The sequence below is a fragment of the Dermacentor variabilis genome, chromosome 1 (genome assembly GCF_050947875.1).
Source record: "Dermacentor variabilis isolate Ectoservices chromosome 1, ASM5094787v1, whole genome shotgun sequence".
Lineage (NCBI taxonomy): Eukaryota > Metazoa > Arthropoda > Arachnida > Ixodida > Ixodidae > Dermacentor > Dermacentor variabilis.
In genome coordinates, this window is record NC_134568.1 from 220,457,748 (window position 1) to 220,483,550 (window position 25,803).

Sequence of the window (25,803 nt, forward strand, 5' to 3'; positions counted from 1 at the left end):
AGAGAGGCGCGTTCGTAAAGTTCACCTGTTAAGATACGCCCCCCTCACACGTCATGCTGTTTTGTTTGTCGACGTTTGTCTGAATATGGTGACGCGGGTAGCTTCATCGCTTCTTAACCTGTTCAGTCAAAAGTAGTGAGTTACGACCCCCAGATAATTTAGTTTACGTGCGACTGCGCCGGCCGACGAGCTTGGCGTCCGACGATGCGACCGCACTCTGCACCTAAAGCTTTCGTCGGCCTTCAAAGAAAGTATGTTCTGTGCAGGGGTACGATTTCGACAACCGTACGGCTGGCCTTTCCCTTCATCGCTTTCGGCGCTGAAAGCTACGAAACGTCCATAAGTCGAGTGGCGGGGCATATTAATGTACAGCTCTAATGGCAGGCCACCATAACAAATTTCGCGCCTTCAAAAAAAAAAAAAAAATGACGTCACTTCTGTTTTTAACGGATATGGCGTCACATTTTTTCTTCCACCGGAAGTGTTCCCTCCTCATACAGATGGCGCTAAGCCCCATGAACCGCCGGAAACCTCTATGTTTTGAACGTATGTGCTCCTATGGAAGCTTCGCTACCAGATATATATTTACCTTTGCGAGTGTCCGGGCTCATTGAGTGTGATACGCTTATGTTTACTTGCGCGCGCTGACACTATGCTTGTTAATTCAGTTAGTATGCGAATGCTTCTGTTTATACGGCCGATAAAATTACTATTCTTACTTAATATAGCTATCTACTAATTTGCTATCGCTATCGATGCTTAACAATGTGCGCCAAAAGTTTGCAACGAAACGTTTCGAAAAATTCTGGGGTTTTATCTATTAAAACTACGATCTGATTACGAGGCACGGCGTAGTGGAGGACTCCGGTTTAATTTTGACGTCCTGGTGTTCTTTAACGTGCACTCAAGTACACGAACGTTTTCGCGTTTCGCCCCCACCGAAATGCGGCCGCCATCGAACACGCGACCTCGAGCTTAGCGCAACGACACAGCCACTAAGCCACCGCGGCGGGTTGCGTCGGAAAACATTTTCACACTTGCCCCTGAGAATTTCCTTTCAGGGTGATTCACTGGTAGTTACAGGCGCCTTATCTACTTGCGTCACACGCTGGCGCGAGAAGAAGTTTTCATTACACATTGCTTTTAATCTGCACGTGATAAGCGCTGCAGAATTTTTGTAGGGAAACTTCAAGGTGACTTCTAAGACAACATCTCTTTATTGACTCTATATAGACTCTATATAAGATTACGCCTCCCAGCAATAGCCACGTAAATACCTTGCACTAAACAGGGCGAAATATTCTACAGATACAACTGGCTGAACTATGCGGCGGAGCGTCTTGGGGAAACGCGTACAATACCCATATCAGCTCGCGGCAGGTCGTTCAACATTAAGTCCATCAGAGTACTAACTTGCAGCTCTTACAATGCTAATGCAAGAGAACTGCACCAATCTAATAACGTATGCTTACCGTATCTCATATAGTTAGCTACAATTTAGACATCTTACTTTATAAGGTGATGTGTATTGATCCGCTCCCAGTTGATCTTATTTCGGGGCCCGCTCCGGTAGTTTCGCGGCAGTGGCGTTGCGCTGCTAAGCACGAGGTCGTGGATTCGATTCACGGCCGCAGTTCCATTGGGGGCGAAATGCAAAAAGGCCCATGTACTTTGATTTAGGTACACGTCGAAAAACTCCAGGTAGTCAAATCCATTCTGAAGTCCCCCACTACGGCGTGAATAGTTAGATCGCGCTTTTGCACGTAAAACCCCAGGATTTTCTTGAAAATCTAATTTCCGAATCACTTTTACTGAATGCAAATACAAGGTTTGCATCTAACAAAAGCTTTATAATCTTGCCCAAAGTGTGAACCAATCATGATAAATTCACATTTCATTTTTCTTGCATTTCATTTTGGAACTCCTATCCATTAGCTATAAAAGAGTGCAAGGCAACATACACGTACAGATTTTAAAAATGATTTAAAATTTTTTTGACTAAGTTGCTATAATTGCTGAAGGTACTTTTTTTTTTGTCACCTCAGTGTACAGTGCTTTTGAGACTTTAATCTATGTTGGCACCCTAATTTACTTTTCGCATACATTGGTTGGTTCTTTTTTTTAAATTTAAGTGTCCTTCTGCCGGCATGTAAGTGCGTACGTTCCAGACTTGTACATGTTACATAAAAAAGTTACCATTACAATTACTTCTTTAAAAATTTAAATTGATTACTTTTAAGATTATTTTCCATTGTACATTCATTAACATTTCAGAAATACAGTAAATAGGACAAGCTGGACGCGCTCTTTTATTGCATCCTCTGCAGCCCTTCACAAGTTGTTTATTTTCACTAAGAATTGCTGTTCAACATTTGCCTCGGTAATATTCCCTAGTTTTCGCCTGAAGACATCTGTAGTCGCACTGAAGGCTTGTTTGACGAGTGTGCTGGAAAGAAGGGCTGTGTTGTAACATATAAACACCTTGCTCACAATACATGCTCTATCAATACACCAGCATGGTAATTTGAGACTGCCTATTGCTTCTCCGTAATGTACTGCATTCGAAGAGACAGGAGATATTGAACACTTTGTGTGGTCTTGCCCAAAATACCGAGATGAAAAGGTGGCTCTAATTGACAATTGCAAAACCGCATGCACGTCTGACACACCTTGTGTTCCCAGAAGGGCCAGTTAAGGCCCGCAAAGAGGCTTCATCAAGGCTTCTTGCATTCCTAAGAGATTGGTTTGATTCACATGTGGTTACATACCGTAGTAGCATTTAGACGCTTAGGCGGAGCAATTGGCGGCTTCGGTCACCAGGCTAAACCCGCAATTTGCTCACTACCACCACAAGGTTGTGGTAACTTACTGCTGCCAATCTCACGGTCTGCGTCCTTTATGAAGAGCAGCGCTTCATTGGCTATAGGGGAATGCATTCCCGAGAATTGCATAGGTAAAACCATGGAACGCATTGTTTTGACGCGCCTGGAGTGGTTTTTGGAGAAACGTAATATATATCCAGACGCAATGACAGGTTTCCGAAAGGGCAGGTCGTCAATCGACAGCGTCATTGATCTAGTAACAACTGTTGAACATCAGAAACGTCGCCGTCGATTAACGGCTGCTGTCTTTATAGATATTAAGGGTGCTTTTGACAACGTTCTACATGATGCAATTTTAAATGCCCTAGAAGAATGTCGCGTCGGGGGACGTATGCATCAATGGATAGCCAGCCATCTTCAAGAGAGAACGATATTCATGACAACTCCAGACGGTGAAACAAAGAACCACCCCGTCTATCGTGGAGTGCCTCAAGGAGGTGTATTGAGCCCAACCTTATTTAATATCGTTCTCATTGGACTGGTCAAAGAACATGCAGGCACACTCTCGGTCTCTGTGTACGCAGACGACATCTGTATATGGACCACGAGCTTAACGCGCTTGCAAGTGCAAACGAAGCTGCAGCGCGCGGTGTCGATAACGTCTACATACTTAAACAGTCGCGGACTGCAGCTCTCACTGGAAAAAAGTGTGTGCATGGCATTTACAGGGAAGTCAATGGCCTGCTACCCCGCTATGATTGATGGGAAGATTATACCTTCAGTAGCCCACTACAAGTTTCTCGGAGTCATGATCGACCGTGATTTATCTTGGTCGAAGCACCTTTCTGGATTAAGAAAAAAAGCTAGACAGCTTTACTCAGATCATTCGACATATGTCTGGAAAATCATGGGGCCCATCCAAGTCATCTCTTCTGCAGCTCTACCAGGCACTTTTTGTTGGCTACTTCCTCTACAGTGCGCCTGTACTTTCTCGGATTTGTACAACTGCTGTACGCACACTTGAAAGTGCTCAGGCTCGCGCACTGAGAATTTGCCTTGGACTAGCACGATGTGCGTCTACTTGGGGCACGATTGCAGAGGCACGTGCGTGCCCAGCTCGAGCTTATCTGCAACATGAGCCATTGCGAGTGCATCTAAGGCTACTGACCAGACACAGGAATCATCCACTCACGAACGTCACAAGCGTACGGCCTGTGTCCGCCTACTCAGAAGCCGTGTTGTCGCAGCAAGACTTATTGCCGTCGGACTTCCAACCGTATGACATACCCGAAGTTCCACTCTGGACGATGGCAAAGCCAACGGTGAGACTCTCAATCCATGGAATAACGAAGAAGTCGAAGATGCCGCTTGCTGGGCTCAAGCATTTCGCGCTATCACACATTGCTTACATGGATGGATATTACGAACATGTTTTTACAGATGGTTCTGTGACACAGACCTCTTCCGCGGCGGCCTACACGCTGCCAAGAATAAGGATCGCACAACGGTTCAAGATAGGACACAGGACGTCGTCTATAGCAGCTGAGTTGACCGGAGTTCGAGAAGCGGTTCGCTGCATACTGCAACAGAGTCTCGAGAAGTGGACAGTGTTCTGTGACTCAAAAGCAGCACTGCAACTCATCAGCAATTATATGAGTGACAGGACTGCATATAGTCCTCTGGTTCATGACATCATGTCTCTACTTGCTGAGGCGTCTCACTCCGGGAATACCATCGTGCTGCAGTGGATTCCCGGCCATTGTGGAATAGCTGGAAACGAACAGGCTGACGCGGAAGCAAGAAAGGCGCACACTGACGGAACTATCATAAAAATTCATTTTTCCCAGTGTGACAATAACGCCTTGCTCCATACCTCCCTTAAAACTTCTACGGCACGACATTGGGACAACCCCGAACATCGACAAGAGCGCCTTCATAGACTTGACGCTAGATTACAATTCCGGCTTCCACTTCGGTTGCGGAGAAGCCAGGAAACACTCATTCATCGATTAGGGCTGGGTGTGGCATACACCCACCGATACCTTCACAAGATCGGACAAGCACGGGACCCTGAATAAAGCGTCTGTCACACTCTCGAGACAATAGCTCACGTACTTTGTGTGTGTCCTCAATATGCGGCCGAACGAAGAACACTCAAATCTACAGTTGACAGCTTGGACTCCCACCCCTTTTCAGAAGAAAAGCTTTTGAGCGCGTGCAGGAGTGTTCACTGTGCCCAACGTGCCATAAAATCACTTTTGAACTTTTTAAGTGAGACTGGTCTAGACGATCGCCTCTAGAACCAGTGAGATGTGCAGTCAGTACGAAATGTGTTTGCGCAAGAACTTTTTGGGACAATATTACTTTTTGTATGGACAAGATTATTCTTACGCGTATTGCGTCTACAGTGCGCATCCGCATATAGGACAACGTTCATATAGTATCTCATTGTACCATAACATAATCACCCGCCACCTACCTTTCCCTGTATTTCCCACTTCCCCTTTCCCCAGTGAGGAGTAGCAGGCTAGAGACACGCTCTCCAGGCCGACCTCTCCTCCTTTCTGTTCATTAAAATCTACTCCTCCTCCTTCATTCCCGAGAAGGCCAGTGAAAAACTGAAAAATCATCCATAGGCAATTTCCTGCCATCAACATCCAAAGAGGCTGTTGCTATCGTGCCATAGAAGCACCGTTTCAATTTGATGGCCAACATCTCGTTGACCTGCTCCCGGTACCCTTCAATCATGAGCTATTTAAATTTAAACGACTAATTGTAACACACACCACGTTCATGTTCCTTAAAGAGGTGGCGAAATTTGTGAGGTAATTTAATATAAAGTTTATTATTCAACGCTACAGATACTGTTTCTATGTTACAATCACAAAAGTGGGTGTAATAAGTCACACATATATCAAACAGATAGAAACATACGTGTTTAACGGCCAAGAACTTCTGTCTATATCAGAAGACTTAGGCTGCAATAAGCGAATATGACTTGAGCAGCAGGTCTTTCGCCTGTGAATGCCGCTTAAAAGTGCTTCCAACAATGAGAAAGACAGAGAGAAAAATTTTATTATAAAGGAAAAGCTCCGAGGTCGGACTTCCAAGAGGTGTGTGTAAATATTAAAGCCTGTGATGTTCAGTTGATTGAGGCGTAGCTGCAGGACACTCATTGTGGGAAGGAGGTAACCCATGTACATATCTTTTGCCCTTTGAACACTGCATTGTTCCCACAAAATTGAAGTGCTCAAAGATGAAAATTGTAACTGGTTACTGAAAAAAGTGATTGAATTACAGCGAATGTTACCGAGTAAACAAAATAATTGTTAAATTACAAAAACGTAATTGATTACTACTAATTAATTACATGTAATTGGTTACGTACAAGTCTGGAACATTCTTCTTGTTATGCTCCTATAGTTCACGCTTGATTTACATCTGTAGGTACTTGCACATGGGTGTTTTTTTATTTCACTGTTTTCTTCCTTTTTTATTTCTTGTGTATATTGGTTCTCAACTTGTTCTCCTTGATCTTTGTTCTACTCTCATACCAACAGTATGTAAGGCTTTGATTCTTTTTTATTTTGCTTTTATACGTACTTGTTCCTTTCAACCTTTAAACCTTGACAGGAGGTCGAATACACTCATTGACAATATTCGCCAAAATTGTAACCATTATGTGAACACCATTCGGGGGAAAAACAAAATTAGCTGCATGCATAGCTAGAAAAATGTGTTTCGCATGGTAGTCTCAAAGCACAGTACACTAGCAATGTTGCAGTAACTAGCCGCACGCAGCTTCTTTAGAAGTTCTGGAAGCGATACCGGCAGCAGCTATATGCGATAGCTTGGAGAGCTGACGATAATGCTTGGACCACAGCCTCTTTCATGCCTTGAAAAGCGAGAGTTCACAGCACCGCAAAATCTTAGAGGCTCACACATGAATTATGGGTGTTACGTGCCAAAACCACGATCTGATTCTAAGGCACACTGTAGTGGGACACTCCGAATTAATTTTAACCACCTGGCACCCAATACACAGCACACGAGCATTTTTGCATTCCGCCCTTATCAGAATGCGCCCGCCGTGGCCGAGATCAAAGCCGTGACCATGAAAGGTGACCACAACGTTCGCTTCTTTGTTGCTTTTTCATACACCTCGCATTTATATGACGCCATTTTCTTTCTTCACGTGAACACAGTGAGTAGTAGGTATTGTGCTGCTTCTATTTTCATTTCCTGCTGTTACCAAATTGTACTAAAACACTCCAGCTTAGCAGAGAATTTCGCGGCTGCTTCATGCACTGTGGTCTCAACTATGCAGTTGACTGTCGGAAGTGCAGGGTGCACACACCTGTGTTCAAGCAGTACGCTCTGGTCCAATCAAGTAATCGATCAACATTACCTGGGCCGCCTGTGCCCAGTCTGTAACCGGCATGATGACGGCGGCGCTCGCACATTGGCGGCAGCAACACGGCGCGCTATACCTTGCAAACCATGCCGGTAATGCGGTGTGGGAATCGCCCAGACAGACAGACAGAAAACCTGTATTTGGGAGATAGCAGCGATTGTGTCAAGAGCTGGCGACATCTCGAGTAGCGTCCACGCGTACGTCAGGCTCCACTAACTACATAAAGAGCCGGGTTTGGCGATAAACGCCCCGGACGAATGATACGCCGCCACTGATTGCAGTTCAGGCCGAAGCGCTTCAGAAAACGATTTGCCCTGAACAGCAGTTCGCAAGAGAAATCGAATAACCTGTCATGCGAGTCCAGCGCTCGATCACGTCAGACGACGACAGACATGAAATACCGCTCTCGTGGCATTGCGATCAGATCACGATTTATGATTGCGCTATTCGCATTCGAAGACATACTTTGCTTTCAAAGTCGATCATTAGTAAAGAACACTATACCGTGACAGTACATGTGCAAATACGCAGGCCCACCCTCTTTCACCTATGCGACAATTCGCGGATTAATCAGTTTGTCTTTCATTTACGCGCTTTGCCTGGTACGGGTACTATCCTTCGAGAATCGTTCTATCTTTCAAGCGCGGCTGCATGGTGCGACGCTAAGGGTGCATCAGCGCAGCGAGCAGGCGCTGCCAAAAATATATGCGTGTTCCGGGTCGCTTGATACGGGTGCACGCAGTCTGGCAGTCCGTTAACCTGGCTGAAAAAAGCCGCACTTACCCGTCGGCCCGCAGAGGAAGCCAGCGGCCCGCCGCGTTCATCAAATACCAGCACGGGCCGCTCGGCGCGTCCAGTGGGTCGGTGTGTCTGCTCACTTTTCGTGGCGTTGAAAATACAGGGGAGACACTCATAACCTTCACCGCGAGTCCACGGACGATGGGCAACAGTCTCTCGAATCGGCGCGCAACAGCAGCACACAACAACACCACGCCGCCGCACCAGCGCAGTCGAACTGTCCCGAGACAAACTTTGCCCCCTAGCGAGGGCCACGAGTCGCGAGCGACCTATCCTCCTTTCCCATCTTTGCAACCCTCACATGGCGCATGTCAACAGCGGCACCGCGAGGAAAGAACAGCGCCGCCAAACCGTGCAAGTGGCTCTGCAACGTGGAGATCCTACGATAGATGGCGCACAGTGAAATCGCGGTACACTGTCGCCGCGCGCTGCATTCAAAATTGCGAACACCAGTCAACAAATGCTGTTCATGCTTTTATCATGTTTCTGAACACGTGAAGACTTCGTAGAATTCTTCTGATAAAGAAAATACGTGAAATGTATGCATTTTCTTTTAACCGAACCTGACCAAGGTTCAGCTGTATATTTCTGCATGTAAAATGAACATTTGCAGAAGTGCACTTTCATAGGTCTGTTTGAGCACTAAACAAAATATGAAAAAGAAGGATAAAGAGCGACAGAAAACTCGAGCACACATATAGTAGTTCGTATTAACAAGCACATGGAAGGAGACACGAAGTTCGCGCGCTTCTTTTAATTCTTTATTTTTTTGGTGGTGTTGCTGGATCAGCGGTTGTAGCAAGCTGCTTCTTACACTGTGGTGGTAGCACTTCGCGGATGAATGAGCGATGAGCACGAGGTAATGGGCTCGAATACCAGGCCGCGCTCTGATGGGGGCAGAATGAAAAATAAAGAAAAGAAAAAGCGCTCGTGTAACGAGTTTCGGGTGCACGTTATATAACCACAGGTGATAAAAAGTCACCCGGAGCATTTCACAGCAGCATCCCTCAAGGCGAGTGTAGCCACAAAAAGAGGAAAAGAAAGCCAACGTTAAACGCATCCACTAAGAAAAATGATTGCATAGTAGTATTGATGACAAATTCTAAACAACCTATACAACTAACTGGAGTAAAACATGCATGGTATTTAATGCGTCGTCCAAGAAAAGCAGGTCAACCGTTTCGCGATGTCAGATGGCTGCAGGGCACCGTGGTGGCGGGCGCTGAAAGAGTGGCAATATTGTAGTTGCATGTAGGAAGGCCAGGTGGCGATACCTTTCTGAAGCAGGGCCGCACGTGCGCCACCTGAATGCATGGCATGTAGACGGCGGCTACAGTGGCAACAGAGCACGAACGTGCCTGCCCTCTACCGATCAGAAACCTGCTTCATACGAAAGATTAACTTAAAGAACTGCACAAAGTTGACGCACTATAAAGCCTCATCTACTATGCCTATTACGAATGTTGATGTGGTAAAATCAACTTTAAAAAATCATAGCTGCCAGTAGAAACGAATATGCGTCTAAGGCTTCAGATGATGCCTAAATCAAAGTTTTGCACTATAAATTCCATTCCTTGTTAGCGTTACGATTTTAGTCTGATCTGTAAAGTCAAGTAGTTGCTTTCCTCCGCATGCGTCATGCAGAAACTCCAGCGCGCGCTGCCCAGGGCGTCGAGTGGTGGGTGCGTTTCCTAGCAGACGACAGTTGTCCGCACTCTAGCCAGTCTTGTGGACAAAATTCCCAGCTTTCCTACTCCCCCCCCCCCCTCCTAACCGGGCTCGGCCTCTCCGCTACTAAATTTTCGCGTGGGATGCGCGAACATCAAAATAAGATATGGCGATTGCGGCTGTCGCTACCAAACCATTACCAAATGCCTGTAGTTAGTGTCTGCAAGCAACAAAATGAAGCCGTGCAGCAGGGAGACTTACATTTCAAGGCAGGCGAATTGCAGAGCAGCAGGGTTCATACGTCGCTGCCGTGGACACACATCTTTGAAAATTTTCCTAGGGTGTGTACGGGCTGCGAGGACCGGTCGCAGGCTGACGCGCTTTAGTCGAGGTGCAGCATGTCGCACCGTCGGTTCGAGGCGATACGCTTGTGCCGACTCGAGAGCTAGCGGCTCTGTTCCGGATTGGCAGTGAAAACAAACCTCGACGGCACTCCCGAGGACGCTGTGGACTACTTGCGCTGCCTTGTCTCGTCGTCAACATAGTCACGTGGTGGGCCAGCGCGGCGGCCCTAAAATTGAGCGGACCCTTTCTATCGACAGGAGAGATTCACGCGCCGACGCCCCCTGTACGCCCGCTCCAACGCACGTTCTTTTGTTGCGTGACGGCGGCAAGCCACTCGCGCAGCTGCCTCCTTGATTGCCGCCTCCACCGAACGTGTCGCTTCGTAAAGCTGAGTGGTTCCTGTTGCACCCCGTGACAACTGCTGCTGATGTGGCAGGCGCCGAGCTTCTGAAATGAAAGCCGCGACGGCGCATCTGCTGGGACGAAGCGTTTGTGGAAGGGACTGGTACGGTCAGCAAAAACTGAACCATCAAGCTAGAAAAGTAAGGAAAAGCAAGGACGAGAGATGACAACTTCGTGTTTTACGGAATTCCTGAACGATTTCTAGTGTCTCTCGGGTGACAGGCGGCAGTGGTCACGGATTGCATCTCTGAGTTCAACGGCGCAGGAGTTCGGGAAGGCATATTTTGATGAATATGCCATTTTTATTTACAAAAAAAAAAAAAAAAGAGAGAGAGAGAAAAACCATTGTAGTTCCGGAGTGTGAGCTCTAAGTATTTGTGCTTTCCGCCAAAGATAACAGCGACAGTGGATTTCTCACGTTGCTTCTGATAGCTCCTAATATGTTAATGTAAATTTCGTTTTCGTGGTAATATAATTAAGCAATTGTTATTTTTTTCCTTTGTTAGGTGATGAGAATCCTGCCACCTGCTATCCCAGACATACAAAAATAACTAAACCCCAATTATTCGAAATGTGATGAAAAAGATATATAGCATAGGAATACAACAGTCATAGCGCTCTATGCTCTATGCGTAGTTAGAACACGATATATCGGCATCACGCGATCGTTAGCGCACATCATCAGAACATGTGTCCAGTCACAACACACACGCACACACAATATATATACACAGCGCAGAACAAATCCCATCACCATACAGATATTACACGTAAGGCATGCATCGACAGTGCATTCCACCAAAATCTTGGGATCGAATCCCCGCCACAGCGGCCGCATTTCGATGGAGGCAAAATGCGAAAACACCCGTATACTTAGATTTAGGTGCACGTTAAAGAACCCCAGGTGGTCAAAATTTCCGGAGTCCTCCACTACGGCGTGCCTCATACTCGGAAAGTGGTTTTGACACGTAAAATCCCATAATTTATTCCACCAAAGAAAACGGAAAATATTCGTTTTTAACATTAATAATTTAAAGAGAGAGAGAGAAGATTGGTGCAAGTTCACAAGAGCACGCACGCACGAAGTCATATTCTGTACACATTCGCGAACCATGATCGATCGTCTTTAAAAGAGACTGCAGAAAAATTAAATTGTGGGGTTTTACGTGCCAAAACCACTTTCTGATTTTGAGACTCGCCGTAGCGGATCACCTATGGATCACCTGAGATTCTTTATCGTGCACCCAAATCTAAGTACACGGGTGTTTTCGCCCCCATCGAAATGCGGTCGCCGTGGCCGGGATTCGATCCCGCGATCTCGTGCTTAGCAGCCCAACACCATAGCCACTAAGCGACCACGTCGGGTAAAAGAGAGTGTAGGGGGTCACTACAATAGACTGCAGGGAGTCACGAAGTGTTCTAACATGTCAGCGCACGACCAGGAAACCTTGGCCACGGATAAAGGATGCCCATATCGAGTTGGCTCAAGCGGCTGTGCAGGCCATCTCTCTGCCGCTCGTATTGCGGTCATGCGATGAGTGTTCTCTACAGATGCATCGGGGGTGTTAAAGTCGATTCAAGTTGCGGAGCACCTCTCCTTGATCTATGTAGGAAGAAAGGCGTGTAGGCCATCTCGAGGCTTGTAGGCCACCTCCAGGCGTAGACGATATATCAGCCTATGAAAGGCGCGATCAGTGCTTTGAAACTCGTATGTTTTTAAGCAAAAAAAAGGACTTCAGTCTTGCAAAAAGCGAAAAATTGCGATCACTGGCGAAGTCAATATTATTGACGTTACGCAACCTTTACGGGTTCCTAGTACATAATACAGGGACATAGTGTCGGAGCCAGTTTATATGCGTAGCCGGTGACTAAGAAGACGAAAATAAACCTGGGGAATGGTACCATCCGTGCAGACGACAGTTGTGTTCATTCCTGAGTAGCATAAATGAGTTGTCCTAGCCCTCGAACCACGTCGCCTCACTAAGTTTTTGTAGCGATATAGATCTGCTTGGCATTTGCTATGTAATATTCAACAGCGGCCAAGGTGTCCAAATTATGTGCCGTGGTTCCCAATCTGTCGGCCGCCTCCTTTCCTTCAATGCCTGCCATGTCACGCAATCCACTGACAGCAGATTTGATGGCCAGCCAAAGATGCAATCTGTACTGTTTTTGAGATTTCATGAAGTAGTAAACAGCTATCATCGTTATAGTGCGATCTAATTAGAGCCAGCGGAGTCGTCCTCTGGTCATAGTAGGCTACCCATAAACAAATACAAGTGCCTTCCGATATGAAGTTCACCGCTTGGAATAACTCAAGAGTTCGACATTCGTATACAGAAGACGTCTGGTGAGACAATCGGTAACTTATCCTCACATTTTCTTTAGAGATCTGAAATGCCTCTGTCTAACTTTCACTTGTTCTTGAACCGTCGGTGAAAACAAATGTAAAGCAATATTGATGACGACTCATTTGAAGAAGTGTTAAGTATTTCGCTTCCAGGGGATGAGTAGATGATTTCTTGTCAATGCCCGGAAAGGTCAAAGTTACAGAAGGCTCCGGAAAGTCTCCAAGGAGATTGTTAGGAATCAGGCCGCAGAGGATGAAGAAAGCGGGGCAGAACGACCTGACGCGCTCGTATTGCAGCATCGCAGAACCGTAGCTTGTTTTGAAGCGGGTGATATCCGCCGATAGATTCAGAACGTGACGGTATATAGGCCTATACTTGAATAACGGAGACAATGTACTGTAGGTTTCCTTGTTTCCGTTAATTCAAGAGTACTTCGTGCTACAGTGTCGTCGGTGTCGTGTGCGGTGTGTGTGTGTGGGAGGGGGGAGGAGAGGGGTGAAGCGCTCGGCACTGCATCACTAGGGAATCGGAAAAACAGACGCTCTACCACAGCCGCACATTCACTGCTCGTGCACGGCCAGTCCGGTGCGATCTCAAAATTTTCGCGCATGCTCCTGCCAAACAACCCTCGAAAACGATTACTCAGACAGGTCTAACCGATTGAGTCAATTAAATGAAAGGTGTACATCGATGAAGATTAATCGTTTTGCGGCATACATTCAATCGATTGATCGATTATTCATTCATCGGCACTACAAACCCTGAGGCCGCGTTCTTTACGTCGAAGACTTGCCTAGCCTCGTGCAAAGCACCTGTGGCTCCACGCTTTGTTCGCGCCTGAAGGGAGGCTCTTTGTTCCTCGATACATTCATCAAATCTTGACTGCTGCATGCCTCATGTATTAGCGAGCATTGTGCTGCTGCTCCAGCAAGTGAAAAGCTTGCTAGTAACGCACTATATTTTTAGACTTGGCGACTAATACAGGAAGTTTCTTAGTCAATTAATTCCAAACTTTCATTAATTTGACCTGGATATTAAGCAAACTGAGGTGCCCTCTCAAAATTCTTGCATGTACATTTTTTAGGCCTATGCTGCAGTGGCCATCACAGTTGTATTGACACGGGCCGTATTCACAAATCTTTCAGTTCGTATGATGCTCTTTGGAATTGGTCGTCCGCCATCGCAATTTGCGGAGGACCAATTCCAGCTTCCGGATTGACTATAATTTTCCCTTACGAACAATTCTAGCGTAAGGTGCCATGATTTGTGCTACCGTGCGTGCCTGCGCGCAGTGGGTGTTCTCTCTACCCTCGCTTTCTTCTTATCCCCCTCCTTCCTGTGCATACGATAGCAAACGAGAAGCGCGTGCAGCAGTCCTTGTCCCTTCTCTTTTGCTCTTTCTCTCTGACTACACTTGCCTGGCTAAAGGCTCAGTAGAGTTATACAAGTTGCTTGAAGGTGTTCTTTATTTCCTTAAGGACCCCTCACTGGGGGAATTACATAAGGGGTGGGGTTTACAAATGTTGTTTATTCTAATTAGTGGCCACATGCGTTGAATGAACAATATTAGTATTAAGCTTATCAGCAAACGTCGATGAACAGGCAATTTTGGCGATGTGACGGGGCAGGTCGTTCCAGTCGGTTGATGATCGGCAAAAGAAAGATGTACAGAAGGTTGTAGTATGGCTGCGAGGACGGGTTACTAGCAAAAAATGCCCTGCGCGCAGGGAATGGCGAGAGGGTGGGGTCAAGACATATGGTGCATGAAGAAGCGAACTGTAGTAAATCTTGTGAAAAAGGATTAACGAATCATTGCGAAGCCGGGATGATAGCGTGTTTAAGGTGGGCTGTGCTTTTAGTAGTGATACTCTGGTGTTATAAGAATACGAACAATGAATGAATCTTGCCGCCCGATTCCGAATTATTTCGAGTGCATTGATACGGTAAGTTTGATGTGGCAACCAGGTGGAGGATGCATATTCAAGCTTCGGACGTACGAGCGTCTTGAATGCTAGTAGTTTAACATGATGCGGTGCATGACACAGATGGCGTTTTAGGAATCCCATTGTTTGGTTAGCGGAGGCAGTAATGCACGTTACGTGAGCAGACCAGTCTAAGTCATATGAAAGGGTGAAGCCGAGGTAGTTAAATGTGTCCACTTTTTCTAAGGTAGTATTTGTAATACTATACGGTGAGTATAAGGGCTGATGGCGGTGAGTGAAGCACATTACATTTATTTGGGTTAAAGGTCATTATCCAGTCGTTGCACCAGTCGTTGCACCAGTCTTGCACTTTGTTAAGGTCATCTTGTAAAATACTGTGGTCAGAGTCGTTAGTAATTAAGCGGTAGATGACACAATCGTCAGCGAACGTATACGGATTCGAGAGGAAACAAGAAGAGTAAAGTCGTTAACATAACTAAGACAAAGTAGGGGACCTAGAACGATACCTTGTGGGACGCCAGATGTCAGAGGGAGGGGCGCGGAAGTGTAATTATTGACATGCACTGACTGTGATCGGTTAGTGAGAAATTCAAAATAATCCAATTTGAGATGTTGGGGTGCAGGTTCAGCTGGGAGAGCTTCAATAATAGGCGTTGGTGGGGTAACTTGACAAATGCTTTAGCATAATCCAGAAAAATAGCATCGATTTGGGTATCAGCATCGAGGTTAACATGTAAGTCATGGACGAGCAAAGCAAGTTGCCTTTCGCATGAAAGACCCTTACGGAAGCCATGTTGGGATGGGTGTAATAAGGTGTTAGTGTCAAGAAAGTGCATGATTTGGGTGAAAATGATGTGCTCCATTATCTTGCAGGGTACGCTGGTTAGGGAAATCGGGTGAAGAAGTCAGTTTTTGTTACCTGATTTGTAAATTGGAACGACCTGTCCTTTCTTCCAGACGACTGGGATGCTACAGGAGAATAAAAACTGCGAGAAGATTAATCTGAAGTGCGCTGCGCAGATGTGCTTAGTATTTTTTCATTGTTTAGAGTATACGCCATCCGTCCCTGATGACGATGAGAATTTTAGCTTTTCATTTATTACCGTTATGCCATATTCAGTGAATTCGATGGGTGACATAACAGATTGTACTCAAATAAAGGTGGCATAGGCAACGGAGCATCAGGTTCAGTGGTAAATATACCGATCGCTATATCGTTGTGATCAGCGATAATGATAGCACCCGGTGGCTTCGGGTTTAGAAATTACCAGAATTTCTGGAGGTTACTGCTTAGTACACGAGGCAACATGTCATAAGAAAAGGAGTGCTTTTCGCGGCGTATAGCTGAGAGATAAGCTTTCTCTGCCTCGTGATATTTGCCCCAGGCCACAGGACAATTGTTTTGCTTTGTGGAACGAAAAAAAAATAGTTTTTTTGTTAATTTTTTTAACCAAGGTTTATTGCTGTTAGTCCGTACGGGAATAACTGAAATGTGGTTAGTAGTAAGGTCAGCGATTTTTTGTTGGAAGATCGACCAATTTGCTTGAAGTGCGCGATTGTGGAATTCAGCACTGAAAGGGGGATAGAATGACATAAGTTCGTTGTTAATGGCGTCGTAGTAGTCTTTGTCGTTTAAGCGTATTATTTTATTCCATGATTCTCGCTTGGAAAGGTAAAGTTTGAGGAAGTGGGAATTACTTTATGGTCGCTAATTTCCCGGAGATAAGATATCGAAGACAGGCTAGACTGATTGTTAGTTAATATAAGATCTAAAATGTTGGCCGAGTCCTGCACTACACGTACACGTGTTGGTTCTAAAGCTAACTGGGTTAAGTTGAAAACGCATACACTTACGGTTATTAGAGAAACGTTCGTAACGGCAGTCGTTCAGCCATCGTGGGAGTGATCAGTACTATGTCGTTGAAAAATCACATTGAGGTATCACCCCCCCCCCCCCTTTTTTTTGACATTGTAGAGCGACAACGTCGCGCCATTTCTCAAAACCAGTTAAGTGGTTTACGTTCGCAACTAATTATTTTTATTGGGTAAGTTTACTTTCATAAATGCGCTAAAAATTACGTGATTTAATGATGAAAACCTCAAGCGCTAGAAAAGGAAAAAGAAAAGGTGTTTCCCGAACGCCAACACGTGCGCTATATGCTATACACTTAGACAAAAGGTGGCGTCAGTAGTTGCTAACCAAGAGGTAGTAACTACTTGTCACAAAATAAACTAAGGTTCTAGTAAGGGCAGTTAGTAACGGCACTAGTAGTTAGATTTACTCTACCAAAGGAGAGGGTGCGTATACGACTAGTACAGATAGTCAGTTTACGAACCATAGATAGTAACAACCATAGATAGTGGAACCATAGATAGTGGCATATTTGCTACCCAATTAAGTATGTGGGGCTTTCTTTGCTTATAAGCGGCGCTTCCATCGCCAAAAAAGGATTAGGTCGCCTCTGTACTAAAAGTATATTATAAATACGAGTGCGAAAAAAAAATGAAAGAAACACGAGGACCGTGTATTGCCACACAGTTTAGTGATATTTATAATTTTGTTAATATTTATTGAAATACCATCGAATAATGGCAAGTAAGGGCAATGACAGAAACATACGCTGCGTGTAACAAACCGAACTGCACAGAAATGAACGGCAAAGCGGAACGGTGCAATATAGAATGATCGGGATACTATACGCGACAAACTTTTAAGAACGACCTTGTGAGTATATGTATATAGCCATACCCGCCGTGGCTGCTTAGTGGCTATGGTGTTGGGCTGCTAAGCACGAGTTTGCGAGATCGAATCCCGGCCACGGGGGCAGCATTTCGATGGGGGTGCGTGCACGTTAAAGAGCCCCAGGTAGTCCAAATTTCCGGAGTCCCTCACTACGGCATGCCTCATAATGAGATAGTGCTTTTGGCACGTAAAACCCCATTGTTGTATGCATATAGGCATAAGCTTTAGTAGCACAGGAAGTGCCGGTTCGCACATACCTATTTGGGTAATTAAAGTTATGAACCTATATTTGTACACCGTACAGTCTGTGCATATGTGCGTCACAAAGCAGCACATAACTATAGCCGTCGAACATAATGATAGAAACTATAGTTTACCGAAGATTCGCATTAGGACAGCCGCTACACAGCATAATAGACCACAGGTGACGGTGGTATTACCTTTTACTATCTGGTCTGTGAAACCTACTAACTGTTTAGTAAAGGCAGTACTCAGTATTAGTCTGAATTATCTAAGGTAGTAAAGACCTACAGCGCAGTGGTAGTAATGGGTGGTAAATTTAGTATCTACACACGTTACTGCATTCGTAGTGCTTATTTCGGCCGAGGCGGCAGCATTACGACGGGGCCGAAATGCAGAAGCGCTCGTGTACCGTGCATTGGGTGCACGTTGAAGAACCCCAGGGGGACACAATTAATCCGGATTCCCCCGCTACGGCATGCCTCATAATCAGATCATGGATTTTGGTGCGTAAAACCCAATAATTTAATTAACTACTTCTTTCGAGGAGTGTACGGGCGATAAAAGGTATGATCGAAACGCGCGCACACGGACACGCACACACGTACGCACAGGTGCATGCGCAGGCACATCCACAAACGCGTGCGAGTGGTATATGGCACGCATGCTCAAATGCTTACGCAGATACAACCGCGCCATCGGTACCACGCTTGATGCAGTCACGTCTGTTCAGCATCAAAAGAGCATGGCGTTTCTAGATATCGAACGAGAATATGATTTCATCGGTGCGTGGTCCCCTTGGAGGTGATGGCCCGTTCGCTTTCGTATTTGTCGAATTAGGCGAGCTCAGTACACTGAGGCGACTGAAGAGAGACATTTTACTGCAGGAAGTTCTGCGCAGTTGTCAGCAGCTATACGCATCACGAGCAACGTGCAGCTGCATGGCAGCAGTGTCGCCTGGATCCTTTCACTTCGTTGCTCGTTTCCCTCGCACACGTACCGCGGTTCGTCGCAGCGAGTGCTCTACTGCAGTTTTTTTTTTTTTGCTTTTGTTTACAGTCAATAAAAAAGGAAAAAGAAATAGAGCGAGAGATACGAGAGTCACGAGGAGGAAGGATACCGAGGCCGGAAGAAAAACCGGGCAGGATCGCTATCGAGTCAAATATTTCTACTACACTCTAGTGTCCAGCGTAGCAAAGATGGCTGTTCGCTTAAATAAAACAAAAATGCGATGTTTACGTTCGTGCAGCGCTTCCAAGCGTTCCAGACACGTATCGCTGCCTTGTATTTTTAGCGCGATCATTGCGTATGCTGCGTTTACACTGATGTCAGATACCTTGACTTCTGTTCTCGTAGTATAGTCGTTTTGTCAGTTTGGTCGCTGCATTCCGCTGCAATCGGCAACAAGTGGGCTACAGCGCCACTACATGGGTGTTGCCATTTATGAACTCGTGACCACGCCTCCACTGAGCGCCTTTTGACTTCCCCTTCCCGATAGCGGCCAACATGCTGAGCAAATGCAGAAAAACAAAGGCTGTTTTCAGTTACTGAGTGAATTATTATACGCCAGGGATGCAAAGCTTGAAACCGAAAACACAAACGGAAAGTTAGTGTTTGTGATAATTTACACTAGGCCTTATGTTAGCCTGATGTCGGTGAGTGAAGTGGGCGCCTGTGTGCCCTCCGGTGCAGTGATTTACCCGATTGCGCGTTCTTACTTTTTTTCTATAGATATTTCACGTAACAGCAGATAGCTCTTACCGAATTCGTACTATGCAACCCGTCATGACAGTCGGTGCGTGCCAGCAATCTGTCGATAACATTGTTTTCAGTGCGATTAAAAACGCAGCTGTTGTTTTTACTGCCTCTCGCAACCATCGGTTCTTCTGAAAATGCGAGACGCTGATAGTGTTTGGAGATGCATAAGCAGCGACAACATTCAGGGCTATATATACATGAAGGTTCCCCCTTAGCTACACTATTCCAATGAGGTTATTGGGCAGAGAGTCAGTCATTTGAATAAAAAAGGGATGGACACAATTGAAAGTTCGCGCCCGGAGTACCTTGGTGTTTTGCGCTTCAACAAAACAGCAGTCTGTTCGGGATCGTTCGTTAAGTTTTACGTTCTCAGAACAAAATTTGCTGCGAAACAACGCATTTTTAATCCCGTGTACTTTCCACACGATAGAAAAATATGTTTACATGGGAGACGTTCTCGGAGCATTATCATGACTGCAAGCTCAGTTCACTGCGATTAAGCGTGCGCGCTACTCCTGGCTAGTCGACTCCCCCTGTTAACAAAATGCGCATTACCGGACGTGAAACCTTCGTAGAAAAGCACGACAATACGGCGACATCAGAAGTGTACGAAAGGACACTCAAATGTTCGTCGCTCACTCACGCTCGCAGCTGTTCATATCACATTCAAATCGGAACTAAACATTTCTTTATTTTTAAGCTCAGTAGCATAATATGCAAAAATGCTTATTCATATATGACAGGCAATCATTTATAAAGACTAGGTGCCTATGTTGGCGGTGCCCTTGGCGAAACCGCGCCGTGACGAAACATGACCGACGCCGCAAACAGTAAAAGCGCGCAAAAAAATTCTCGGATTGACGTCACATTTCTGAGGGATGCTCCTGTAAACGAAGTGAATCAGTGGGTTTGAGAAGAAAATTTGGTACACTTCGGTCTGCGTGGCAATCGAAGCTGGGCCTCCCGGATACGAGGCGAGCACTCTTCCCTGAAGCTGCTGTTCCGCGGTTGTGGCTTACTAAAGGCGTGCCTAGTGGGTGCCTGATTGCGCACGTCACGTCGCAGCCGTCTCGCTCACTAGTGCGTGCATCATTGGGCGGCGCACGTGACGGTGCGGAGGAGGTGGCGCCACGTCATGACTGTATGCAATGAGCGCGTTGATGACGTTCCCAATTCCACAAACGGTATGGTGCTTTCGCATTCCTACACGTAAGCAGTCTTAAGTGTCTGCCGAATTTTAAGTTTAATGCTTGCTAGAGTGTTTTAGTTTGGCGTTTTTACGCTCCGTTCATCAACTGAGTGGAGCGGAAGCTCGAATGCGCATGCGCCCGCCGCTTAGCCGCAAGCGGGCTAGCGGAGTGTCGCTGCCGTCTTTCACTGGCGAGGGTGATCGATGCACGCGCCCTCTCGCGCGTGCGCACCGAAGCGCCTCGCTTGCCTCGCTCTTTCCAAGATGGTTGCTTCCGGTGACATGTTCTCGACCATGCCGTGCACTTCAACAACGCCTTTATGTTCATGTGCTCAGCGCAAGCCACAAAAGCGATGTTGCGTAGAAGAAGATTTATGTTTGCTACAAGAAGTTGCAAGTGCTGACCCATCTGAATACCCCACAGAGCGTGGGAGGATGTGGTGCGCGCTAGCGCTGTGCAGCGCGTTGGCTAGCGTTGGCGTCGGAAAGGATTGGATTGGATGCGGAAAGCAAGCTCGCTGGCTATCACGTGGCGTTCCCTAAGACGGCGCTTTATTTTGCACGGGATAAAATGGACCGGTAACACATTACAAGCGCACGTCTAGATATTTCATAGACAAATAAGTTATATATATTCATTTTACTCGATAAAAGGTATCAATGGGCATTTTTATTTTGTTGCATTACTGTGAATTTGGCCAGACGGCGCTGCAACTACGAAGGGTACGCTCCGCTAAATTATAGTGTACTAGAATCTAGTACACTGTAGCTAAATGCGTAACTAAAACGTGAAAATCGCCCGCCATTCCGCTTTGGCTAAAAAGATTTGCCACGGTTTGTGCAGTTTGGTACGCTGCGCCGCGTCATGCTGGAGCACAAGCGTCAATATAATGTGTTTTGTATCACATCACCAAGGTCTTTGACTCAATATCGTCGAATGCCGTAGCAACTACTATAAATGCAACGCACGCTTGACGGTCCGCTGATTGCAATATGGATGACATTGACGGAAACGACGAGTCGGCATCGCGCCCGTAATGTTGGCTTCGCAGCGGCGCGGTTGAACATTTCACGTCATTTTGCACCACATGAGAGCGCTCGGCGAATATATATATATATATATATATATAACGGTGCCGTCATAAAAGTTATGCGCACCTCTGCTCTCGCAGGAGGGAGCACGCGTCACGCACGCGCTGCCCCTCACGGTCTCCAGATTAGCCACACCTTATTTTATTCATTTATTATTTTTTATTCATTGATACTGTTAGCCCAAAGGCCGATACAGGGTGGAGTAATAATAAAATAAGCTTCAAAGATCGCTACAAACACGAGCGCTACACAAATCAATCCAGAAAATTCAACTGCTTAAGTGTGCCAATTGTACACAAGAATACAAGCATTGTATAACAGGCACCGAACATTGCAAGCAACAACTGTACCATACAAAATAATATTTTCAACATCACAAACAGAAACTTCAATATCCCGTAGGATCATTTCAATCATGTCATGTTGCACATGCTGGTTATCATTGCACAAAAAAAGCTAATAATGTGAAAGGATGGTTACATAGAAGAATAATAGGCCAGTACAGATTTTTCAAACTGGTGTAGAGAATCAATTTCCGTTGCGCTATGCGGTAGCGCATTCCAATCTTCAATCGTTTTAGGAAAGAGGGAGTACTTAAATGAGTCAACCTTTGCTGGTATGGGCATATATTGGCCCTCGTGGCTAGACCTAACGGACCGTGACATCCGTGACGTTCTCTTTTGTAAGTACCTTTGAGTGTCGAAATTGAAGTGGTTAGGTTTCATTAAATAAATAAATTTTAGTCTAGCCACTTTTCGCCGCAATGAAAGCTCGGGCAAGTTTAGTTGAGTGAGCATCTCAGTCACAGATCACCCGCCGTGGTTGCTCAGTGGCTATGGTGTTGGGCTGCTGAGCACGAGGTCGCGGGATCGAATCCCGGCCACGGCGGCCGCATTTCGATGGGGGCGAAATGCGAAAACACCCGTGTGCTTAGATTTAGGTGCACGTTACAGAACCCCAGGTGGTCAAAATTTCCGGAGTCCTCCACTACGGCGTGCCTCATAATCAGAAAGTGGTTTTGGCACGTAAAACCCCAAATATTATTACTATTCAGTCACAGAATCCGTGTACGTATATTTTGACATAATAAAACTTGCTGCACGCCTATGTATTTTTTCAATTTTATTTACTTCATTATTCTTATACGGATCCCATATTACGCTAGCATATTCTATCGCGGGACGTACCAATGCCAGATATGCAGTTAGTTAGACCAAAGCTTAACCTCTGCGGCATTACATAAATTAGTGATGTGTTTTTTCCAAAATAAGTCATCTGATATCGTTATGCCTAAATACTTGAGGTGGCTCACTTGTTTTATTGGTTGACCATCTAACTTGTAATTGTAATATAACACATTTCTTGTTTTTCTAGTTATTCGCGCATAAACAGTTTTTTCGTAATTGATTTTCATTTTCCATCGCTTGCACCAACTGGTGATTGATTCTAGTGCTGAATCTAATTTTAATTGGTTCTCATGACACGAGATATTAGAGTATCAAGTAGCATCGAGTATCGAGTATCGAATATCGAGCGTAGTCCAGGGCCCATGAATGCAGTTGAACGTGACCAAAGGACAAACATTGAAGGGATTCTGCTGGAAATGAAAACAGGCCAGGAAACTGTGCTTGCGAAGTTAACGGAAATTACAACAAGACAATGTGAATTAGAATCCAAAATTACGGGCTTAATAGAGAAGACAAACAATGTAGAAAGTCGTATTGGTCGGGTGGAAAAAATGGAAGATAAACTTATGGCTAAACTAGACGACTTGGAAAATAGAAGCCGTAGACAGAATCTGGTCTTTTTCGGGTTGCCTGACAGGGAGCATAACGAGACGTGGGAGGCGTCTGAAAAACTAATAAGTGGAGTATGTAAAGATGTGATGAAACTTGATGATATTTCGGTTGAACGGCCTCATCGCGTAGGCGTTTTCAGAGAAGGCAAAAACCGGCCCATAGTAGCATGCTTTTCAAGGTGGAAGGCTAGAGAAAATGTCTTTAAAAACGCTTACAGACTAAAAGGCACTTCGTACAGCATCTCTGAAGATTTCAGCCGAGCCGTACAAGAAAAAAAGACGTCAGCTTTGGAATTATGCGAAAGAAAAAAGAGAAAACAAAGAAAATCGTGTTCGCTTGAGTTATGATAAATTGATCATCAATGGGCAAACGTTTGTCTGGGATAGCGATATGCGGATGCCAGTTCCACTTCACTGCGCATACGCGACTGGGCAGAGGCAAATGACGCATTCCGAATTCCGTTCCTCCGAAAGATAACTCAGCACGTTGCTCGCAGCCTGAACGGCTCTCTGTCCTGCTTGTAAATTGTCGCAGCATAAAGAACAAAGTCGATAACTTTATGTCTTTAGTATCCACTGTTAAACCTCAGATTGTGATGGGCACCGAATCATGGTTAGACAAGGCTATACCTAATGTAGAACTCTTTCCGCCTGGTTTTACTGTCAATCGTAAAGATAGGCATGGACATGGCGGAGGAGTATTCATTTTAATATCAAATGCATTGTCAAGTACACAAATTTTGTTTGAAAACAATTCTGAGTCTGTATGGTGCCTTGTGAAATTGCCTAACGGAAACAATGTAGTGTACGGGACATACTACCGCCCACCCGGCAGCAGCGACTCATTCGGATTGCTGCCTGAGATGTTATCTCTTCTGCCTAATAGCGTATTTCTAGGGGGGGGATTTCAATTTGCCAGACTTCAACTGGAATGCCGGATGTGTGGCTGGTAATAGGTCCCGTATTTGAGCAGAGGTCGAAGAACTGCTCGGATTAAATGGATTGCAGCAGTACGTACAGGAACCTACGCGAGAAACTGCAATTCTAGACTTAGTACTTTGCAATGAGCCGAACATAATATCAAAAGTTACTGTTTGCCCAGGTATTAGTGACCACAGGGCAGCTGTCATAGAACCTAACATATAGCGAGTACGGATGGCGCAAAGTCCGCAAAGAAAAGTGTACAGCTACGACAGAGGAGACTATGCTGCTATCAGGACCGAACTTGAAAATTTCTTTCCTACTTTCAAATATATGTCAAACGCACGCTGTCCGTTAACTTTGTGGTCAGCATTTCGGTACAAAATACTTAAACTAGTCGAAATTCATGTTCCATGCAGGTACCTGCGGCAACGAAAAAAACAAAAACCTTGGTTTAACGTAGAAATACGTAAACTTATAGGGAAAGCAAGACAAACGTATAAAACATTTTCTGCCGACACCAGTCTGGCAAATCAGAAACGCTTGCAAGAGATAAATAAGCTATTGAAAGTAACAATTAAAAATGCCAAAGATACCTTCTTTGTTAAATTAAACAAGGACTTGAGAGAAAACCCAAAATCTTTTTTGGAAATATGTAAAACAAAATCTAAAAGAAGACATATCAATACCATCTTTAACTGTTGACGGCAAAACCGTGACGTCGGACTATCAGAGGGCGGAATGCTTCAACCAGTACTTCCAATCTGTGTTTTCGCTATTACCTGCTGGGGAGACTTCGCTTTTGAACAACGCCAATCAAGGCGATATGATGCCAGACATTGAATTTGATGTTAGTGGCGTCGACTCTTTATTACGGCATTTAGATGACACAAAAGCAATTGGACCTGATGGAATATCCCCAGTGGTCCTTAAAGAGTGTCATAGCATCATTTCTCCGTATTTAACGATCATTTATAAGGTTTCCCTTGAAACAGGCCTCATTCCCCAAGATTAGAAAACGGCAAGCGTGACACCCGTTTTTAAATCGGGCGATAGAAAACTCAGTGAAAACTATAGGCCGATTCCACTAACGTCAATATGTTGCAAAATATTCGAACACATTTTATATAGTAACATATCTGCATTCCTTGACTCAAACGCTTTTTTTTGCACCTTCCCAGCACGGATTCCGAAAAGGTTATTCCTGCAACGCACAACTAATCGAATTCCAGCACTTCTTATCTAAAACAATTGATAACAATAGTCAGGTAGACGCTGTTTTTATTGATTTTCAAAAAGCTTTCGATATCGTGTCCCATAAG

At 45.3% G+C, this 25,803-nt stretch overlaps 1 protein-coding gene and 1 pseudogene across 3 annotated transcripts in view; one reads left to right on the forward strand and one right to left on the reverse strand.

Moving 5' to 3' along the window:
* The window catches only part of LOC142557502 (alpha-(1,3)-fucosyltransferase C-like), a 49,351-nt gene extending 38,953 nt beyond the window's left edge, over positions 1–10,398 (reverse strand). Inside the window, exons 1-2 of one of the 3 annotated variants that reach the window (XR_012822775.1) lie at positions 9,964–10,398; positions 8,785–8,921 (exon numbers count right to left, since the gene is read on the reverse strand). The gene's annotated coding sequence lies outside the window, so the exon portion shown is untranslated. Of the gene's footprint in view, positions 1–8,019; positions 8,315–8,784; positions 8,922–9,963 lie in introns of those variants that run through there. The other 2 variants (XM_075669410.1, XM_075669402.1) reach the window with 2 other exon arrangements.
* An 8,974-nt stretch (positions 10,399–19,372) lies between these two features.
* Positions 19,373–24,706, forward strand: LOC142560496 (uncharacterized; annotated as a pseudogene).
* The last annotated feature ends 1,097 nt before the right edge of the window (positions 24,707–25,803 follow it).